Source organism: Aethalodelphis obliquidens, unplaced genomic scaffold, assembly GCF_003676395.1.
Source record: "Aethalodelphis obliquidens isolate GAN/ISIS:26980383/991018 unplaced genomic scaffold, ASM367639v1 scaffold6, whole genome shotgun sequence".
Classification (NCBI taxonomy): Eukaryota; Metazoa; Chordata; class Mammalia; order Artiodactyla; family Delphinidae; genus Aethalodelphis; species Aethalodelphis obliquidens.
In genome coordinates this window covers 2,598,933-2,606,307 of record NW_020837950.1, presented here as the reverse complement: position 1 = coordinate 2,606,307, position 7,375 = coordinate 2,598,933, and the positions used below count along the sequence as shown (strand labels likewise).

The 7,375-nt window shown below is 43.6% G+C and overlaps 1 long non-coding RNA gene across 1 annotated transcript; it reads right to left on the bottom strand.

Moving 5' to 3' along the window:
- Positions 1–1,408: 1,408 nt before the first annotated feature.
- LOC113618781 (uncharacterized) lies at positions 1,409–6,270 on the bottom strand. The gene is made up of 2 exons (XR_003432121.1): positions 3,822–6,270; positions 1,409–2,639 (listed from the first exon to the last, which is right to left on the bottom strand). It is a non-coding gene; the product is annotated as an uncharacterized LOC113618781 (long non-coding RNA).
- Between the last annotated feature and the right edge of the window lie 1,105 nt (positions 6,271–7,375).

Sequence of the window (7,375 nt, the reverse complement as noted above, 5' to 3'; positions counted from 1 at the left end):
AGTAAGAGCCAATGGCAATACATTTCCACATCACTTAAGAATGAGACTTGAATTTTCTTCCCAGCCCCGCCTCATCCCAACCAGCAAATAATCATTCCCAATCCAGGACCAACCAGCGCTGCAGGCATTCGGCCCCTTGTGTCTACCATCCGCCTTTCCTCCAACACAGGGATCCCAGAGCGCCGGGTTTACGCTCCAGGCAAAGGGGAGGGGAGGAGAGAGGAACTGGCCAGAGACCGTGTTCTGCGTCGACACAGGAGGCGAAGCCTGCTGAATGCCTGTGCAGCCAGTGTGGGGAAGGAAGACCCAGGCCCAACTCTCATTCCCCTTTCTGTTCAATATTTTCTGTGCCATTCCATCTCTGGAGAATTCGCAGTGTGTCCTTTTCCCAAATACCACATCACTCTGGAACTCATCTGGGTTTGTTCCCAGGTCAGCCCCAGTGCCACGGCACTGGTGATGGTTCACTTGTGATAAAGCAGTCACCCTGCTGATCAACTAGTTCAGTGTGGAGCCTGAGTGGGTCTCTGAAGACTGGCACGTGGAAGGGAGAAAGTGAAGGAACAGTTATCAAGTGTCAGGGTAAATTCGTTTCAGGATACAGTTTAAAGTACGAATCTCAAGTGCTTTTTCCCTAATTTTAATCTTTGTATACAAGACCATTTACTGAATAATTCTTGCTTTCCCTTCGTGATGCTCCCATAATCCTTTATTTAATTATTATATATTTTTAGATCTAGGTCCAGTTCTCTAGCCAGTTTCACTGACCTACATCTTTATCGTGCTGAAATCACACTGCTTTAACCTGCGGGGCTAGATCCTTATTACCTAAATCCCACCTCCTTCCCCCTCACCCCTTTCCACCTCTCCTGTCCCACTTTACTGGGCAGGGGGTAGGGGGGCATTGGGTATATAAGAAAAAAAGATATAATCTCTATCCTCCCTTCGGGAGCTTGCATTCTATGTAGGAAAAGTATATTTATGCCCTTGGAATAAGGGTAGTACTCACAGTCAGTGCTCAAAATGGCTTGTTGAAATAATAAGTTCAAATACGATGGAAAAGTATCACCAACTAGCTTCTCTATAAACTACTCACTGCTCTATAAAAATGGTTCCAATTACCCCAACACACATACAAATCTCTACAGTTACATAATCTTGTTCTTGTTTTTCAGATTGACCTGATTCAAATTGTGTAAAGTAAAACTCACTGTGGTAACCTCACCCAAGTTACTTAGAAATGAAGAGCCAGTCATTTGAACCATTGCCTTTATTTTATTTTGGAGGGGGAAAAAAAAAAAAAGGTGGGGCAGGAATATGGTCAGAAAAACAGTTTATAGAAATTTGCAGGCATAGAGGAGGGAACAATTGGAACTTGGAGAATATTCTTCCATCAGCACTTTGCTGGTTTAGAAGCACAAGCATGTATTCTGTATTATGAGATCACTTATGAACTTACTATATTTGGCAGTTCCAGAGATGTACAAATTTGATTTAAGAAGACAAGTCTTCCCTCACCCTTTTGCAAATCAGGAGGTAAGATAGGCACACACAAAAATAGTTTATTCCAATCAAATTTTTCTGATTTTTAAAATTCTAAAATTAAGATGTTTCCCAGTTACCCAAGATTAATTCTGGACCTTGAGAATTTTTAACAAGAATACTCGGCTCTCCATTAGTTGTGATATAAACTGATCTGTCTCTGGCCCTAGCCCATCCATGCCACCTTATTTAGGGTGGAGCCTTCTTGGGGTCTGAGGAGCTGCATGCAGACAGCGGGTAGCTGAGGTGTCTCCAGAGCTTTCAGAGTCCTGGATAGCTCTCTAAAGCTGGGGTACGTGACTGCTACAAATAGTGCCTGCTCCCAACCAGTGTGTCTTGAACGTCGGGATGCATCAGAATCACCTACTGACTCAGGCAGTCCTGGAGTGGAGCCCACACAGGCAGACTTCTAACAGGGTTCCTAAGAGAGCGATGCCCCCAAGGCTGGGAAGCCCCAGCTAGCCTAGAGTTTCCACCAAAGCAGAGGTCCTCTTTATTCACCCTTGTGTCTGGGACTTGGCACAGTGACATGCATGTAGTAAACACTTAATAAAGATTTACCGAATTGATCATACCTGGTACTAAATTCCAACTGGATTAAAAATTTTTTAACATTTGTTTTACAGAAAAGAAATCCCTGAAATAGCTTCCAAATGCCATAAAACTGAAAAAAAAAAATCTGAAGTTGATTTGAAAGAAAATACGTGAAAAATGTTCACAGTGATCATTGATCGCTAAATATTTAGTTGGTGTAAGGAATCACTAAAAATAAGATTCTCCCATGATGGCTAAAGCAAAAACACTTCACTGTTTCACAAAAGCCAGAGGCAGCAGGGAAAAAAAGGGTTCTGACAATAGTCAGACTTTATGATACAGCATACTTAAAAAGAAAATCCACCTTGAAATTTAAGCACCTTTAGTTCTTTCTTGGCTTGTATCTTCCTTTTTCCCCCCTGGCTCTTTCTCCTTTTTGGCTTCTGTTCTCTCTGCCTGTCTCTCTCTGGCATCCTCTGCAGCTGTCACTCTCTCTCATCTTCTCGGGAGCCACTGATGAATGATTTGAGTGCTCTGAGTGGGTGGTGCGGCTCAGGCTAGGACTGTTGAAAGAGCAGATAGAACAAATCCAGGGAGACTTCCGAAGGATCTGGAACTGGAGTGTGCGTAGGCTTTAGCTTTGCACAGAGTAGCCGGGGAGACACCCTAGCGTAGTAATGTGTAAACATTTAAATGTCCTTAGGAAACTTGCTGTTTAAATAGGAGTTCTCTATTAGCTTCAACCAATTCAACAAAGGTTCATGGACATAGCTGTGATGGATAAGGACAGAGTCTGCTGGCAGACTATCTGGTTTCCAGTCCCAGCTCCAAAACTTACTGCTGGTGTGACCTTGGACAACTTATCCCTCCTCTGTGCCTCAGTTTCTTCATCTGGAAAATGGGGACAACAATAGAGTTGATGTGAAAATTTGACAATGGTCTGGGGGCCTACAAATGTTTTTGGCCATCACTGCTCTTCTTTTAAAAATAAATGAAAACAAGAGATTATAATTTAGTTGGGGGCAGCGGACAGGATAATATAAACAACTCATACTGATTTTTCTTTCCTATAAATCTGATTATTTTTGGTTTTATTTTTTAAGTAGGACATAGCTTCCATATATGGAAGAAATATTTACTGAGGCACTCTGCCAAGTGCTTTACCTAGCTGTGGTAAGTAATCCTCACACAACTCTGAGATAGATATCATCACCCCAATTTTGCAGATGAGGAAGCTAAGGCTGAGAAGGGTTAATTCACTTGCCCTAGATCCCACAGCCATCAGTAGTAAGCGGCTGAGCAAAGATCTGAGTTCAAGTCTCACTCCAATTCATAAGCCATTTTGCTATACCATGAATTACCAAACCATGGTTAATGGGAGTCTAAACCCACAGATAAAGCTTTGTTGACCTGCAGAATAAATCACTTCCCTGCCAGCCCCATACAACCCCACCCAGCTGACTCACCAAGAAACTGAAAAGGCAGCTTCACTAGAGAAGGCCACAAAAACATGAGAAATCTTGACTGTCAGGGGCCACATTGTCCTTCAAGCTTCCAGGCTAAGTGATCAGACTCTGGAGGGATTAGGTAATCTTTGGCAAAGGGATCCCGGTTGCTGGGATTCACAGGAACCTCTGGGATTCAGTGTTTATTGTGTACTTAGCAGCCTCCCTAAGATACCTTCTTGGAGTTCCTAGTTTCTAGCCAGTGATGAGAATGAATTTGAGGCCAATTCATCCACTTACCAAGTGATACAGCCTGAAGTTGTCTGCCAGGTAGACACCATCTCGATTTTTTCTCCCCACTAAGGTATTCAGCAATGGGCAAGAGTTTGAGGTCTTGTCCATCTTGGCTCACAAGGTCCCATTCCCCAGAAGCCTTCCAGAGAGCTCTGGGAAAGAGGGACTGTTCCATGACTTTCTGCAGCTCACTTGTAGCCAGATTTGGATAATGTCCAAGATTTTATAACCGATCTCCTCCTCTTCTTTTTTGGATGTCATCAACCAAGGGGTGTTTAGGAATGTGTTAATAATTCCCAGGAGAAATTGGCCAGGATTACCTACTCATGACTAATGAAGCTGTCATCCGCCATTCCTTCCCACTGTTTCATAATGCCGCCCAAAGAGTGCTTTATGAAGATGGATAGTATTATAACGCTGCACCCAAGAAACTGGCACTGTGTCAATGGAAACAGAGGCCAGTTTATTTTGCATGCCACTCTATTTTTCATTATACTTCACAATAACTTGTTATTAAATGAAAATGAATTTGCCATTAGGGACTAGAGACTATTTAATAACTGTTCAGCAATGTTTCATGAATTTTTTTTTTTTTTTGTAACTCATGCAGCCACCACATGAATAAGTGTCACGTTGGATTAGGTGAGGTTGGATTTTCTAGAACAATCTTAAATGTTTCGTGGAAATCGATCATTAAAACATGTGGCTTGAAGCTTGGATTGCAAGATTCTGACTTTGAATTGGCCATCTTAAAAACAGAAAGAGTGAGGTAGACTTGTCGTCTTAAGTACTCCCAGAAAATGACACAGAGTGAAAATAGGACGGGGCATTTATGCGCAAGCACAATGTTTTCCCCATAGAGGGCAAGGAGGCTTTCTGGAGAGCAGTCTCTCCAGCCACCCTCTCCAAATAGCATGCAGCGGTCAGGATAGTCAATGTTATTCTGCAATAACAAATAAACTTCCAAAATTTATTTATCAGTGGCTCAAAATGACGAAAGTCTGTTTCTTGCTTGTACTGTGTGTCCATTACAGGGCTATATGTCTGTCATGCATTATCTTGGAAGATAGATGATGAAGCACCCACTCTCTGAAATGGTGGCAGAGATTAAAAAAAGAGCCCTGGAGGGTCTCAACAGCAATTAAAGCTTGACCTTGGGACTTCCCTGATGGTCCAATGGGTCCACCTTCCCAATGCAGGGGGCCTGGGGTCGATCCCTCGCTGGGGAACTGGATCCCGCGTGCATGGTGCAACTAAAGATCCCGTGTGCCGCAACTAAGACCCGGAACAGCCAAAATAAATAAAATAAATAAATATATTTTTTGAAAAGCTTGACCTTGAATTTATCACACGGTACCAACTAACCCCAAGGGGTGAGAGGGAACCAAGAATTACAACCTTACTAGGTGCTCAAAAGGCAGAAATAGCATATCTGGTGATCAGCCCTCATAAGTACTAACGTGAGATCAAAATGAGGATTCATTCAATCACTCGAAGGCCTGAATAGAACAGAAAGTAAGAGAGGATTCTTCCTGCCTAACAGTCTTTGAACCAGGGCATTGGCTCTTTCCCTGTCTTCAGACTCAAACCGAAATACTACCTTTTCCCAGGTCTCCCGTTTATGGTGAAAATGTGCACACTCTTTGACCCAGCAAGTGCACTTGTGGGCTGGGAAGTGCCTGGTGCCAAGCACAGTGTCCGGTGGACCGAATGAAAGATGGCATTGAGGAATGTGAGATTTAAAGCTACAATACCCCAGATCCATCACTCACACGTTGACCTTGGGCAAGTGACTCCATCCTCAGTGTCTTCATCTGTAAAATGAATGATAATACCTCACAGCCTTGTCAGGAAGATGAAATAGAATAGTTCATGTACAGCACAGTGTCTGGCACATGGTAAGCATTGAATGAATGGTGGTAATTACTTGTTATTACACCTCAAAGCTGGCTGGGTTCCTCTTTCTACAGAGTGGACAGATGGATTACTTAAGATTACTTAGGCCAGAGACTGGAAAGGAAGGTTCAGTCATTTGGATCATGACATCTACATCAATGACTCCTTGTACTTTTTGCTGACAGCAAATAGCCCTTACGTACCTCAAAAAATTTTGGGACCCCTCCAAACATAATAATTATATATTTCTAAATCCTTGATTGAAAAAACACATGAAACCAAAAAGCCTCTCTACATTCAGTCACATTTTAAATGTATTTTGTTGGCCTCAATGCCATCCACCAGCATCTTGAAAATAGTAGGGCATTGGATGTGTGGGACAGAGCCTTTGTTCAATCTAGAGACAATGTTAGGTGGACACCAGGGTTCAAGACCCACAGCCTTAACTCCAGGCCCATCTGGAGGTCTGGGGCCCAGTGGGATGAAAATACTGATTTGGCTAAGTAACCGTGCAGGTCAGAGAAAACACCCACCTGTTCCTCCCTGGGAGCTTGAAGTCGTTGTACATGCTTCTCACGTTCCAGCGATGCAGCCCGCCCAGGCCGATGTGCCGCCCCCGCAGACTTCCCTGGGCATCTCCCTCCCCTTGAAGGGCTGCCCCTCCATGAATGACAGTCCTCTCCTCAGCTCTTGTCTATACTCCAGTATGAATACATGACTAGTAATTGTCATGTCATTCTCAAAACTCTATTTCTGGATGCATTTGCCAGAAAGATAAAAAAACCTAACGAGACCACACAGAAGCAGAAGCTGGAGAACTAGACATCTGGTCATCCCCGCAGGAAGGGACTGTTATGAGATGGAATGGCCAGAGCTGTGATTCTGGTTGTGTCCCAAGGCCCAGGGAGACCCATCTGGAGAAAGACTGTGGTCCTCTATGCCTATGAGACTTTAATTCCATCATCTCCTGGGGACAATCCCCATGGGTAGGAAGGACTCACTAGAGAAAGGAAGACAAAGCCAGCAGCAAGTTCACAGTCCCACATGTGAGCTGTTTCCTTCTTCTAGAAGCTAAGGCAAAATTGGCTTTCCAGTAGCTCTAAAAGAAGTCACTTCTAGAATCTGATGTCTGTGAAGGGAGGCCGAGAAGTTGATTGTCCCACGTCCCTGATATGCAATCATGCCAATCACGAAGACCACCAATGCTCCAAACATTTAAGAGGTGTGGAGCTCAGAGTGATCGATTACGGAGATCCTCATATGTATAGCACACATGAAAACGAGCAGGACAAAACAACTCTTCTCGGCCACCACTCATTCATTCACTCATTCATTCAGCCAACAAATATTTATCAGACCCCTACAGTGTATCACACACTGTAGGCAAAGTGCTTTACTTTTGAACAAGTAAAACAGGCAAGACCTGTCGTCATGGAGCTGATTGTCTACTAGATTATTAGTCAAATAATCACACAAACAAACGCAAAATCACAAAAGTGACAAATGACACAAAAGAGAGGTACATGGTGCTCGAGAGAGCCATGATTCAGGGTGTCAGCTAATGAGGGAGGACAGGGAAGGCTTCCTGGGGAAAAAATGCACGAGTGAAGAGGAAAGGAAAGAGGTTTCCAGGCAGGAAACAGCCTGAGCAAAGGCCCAGGGGT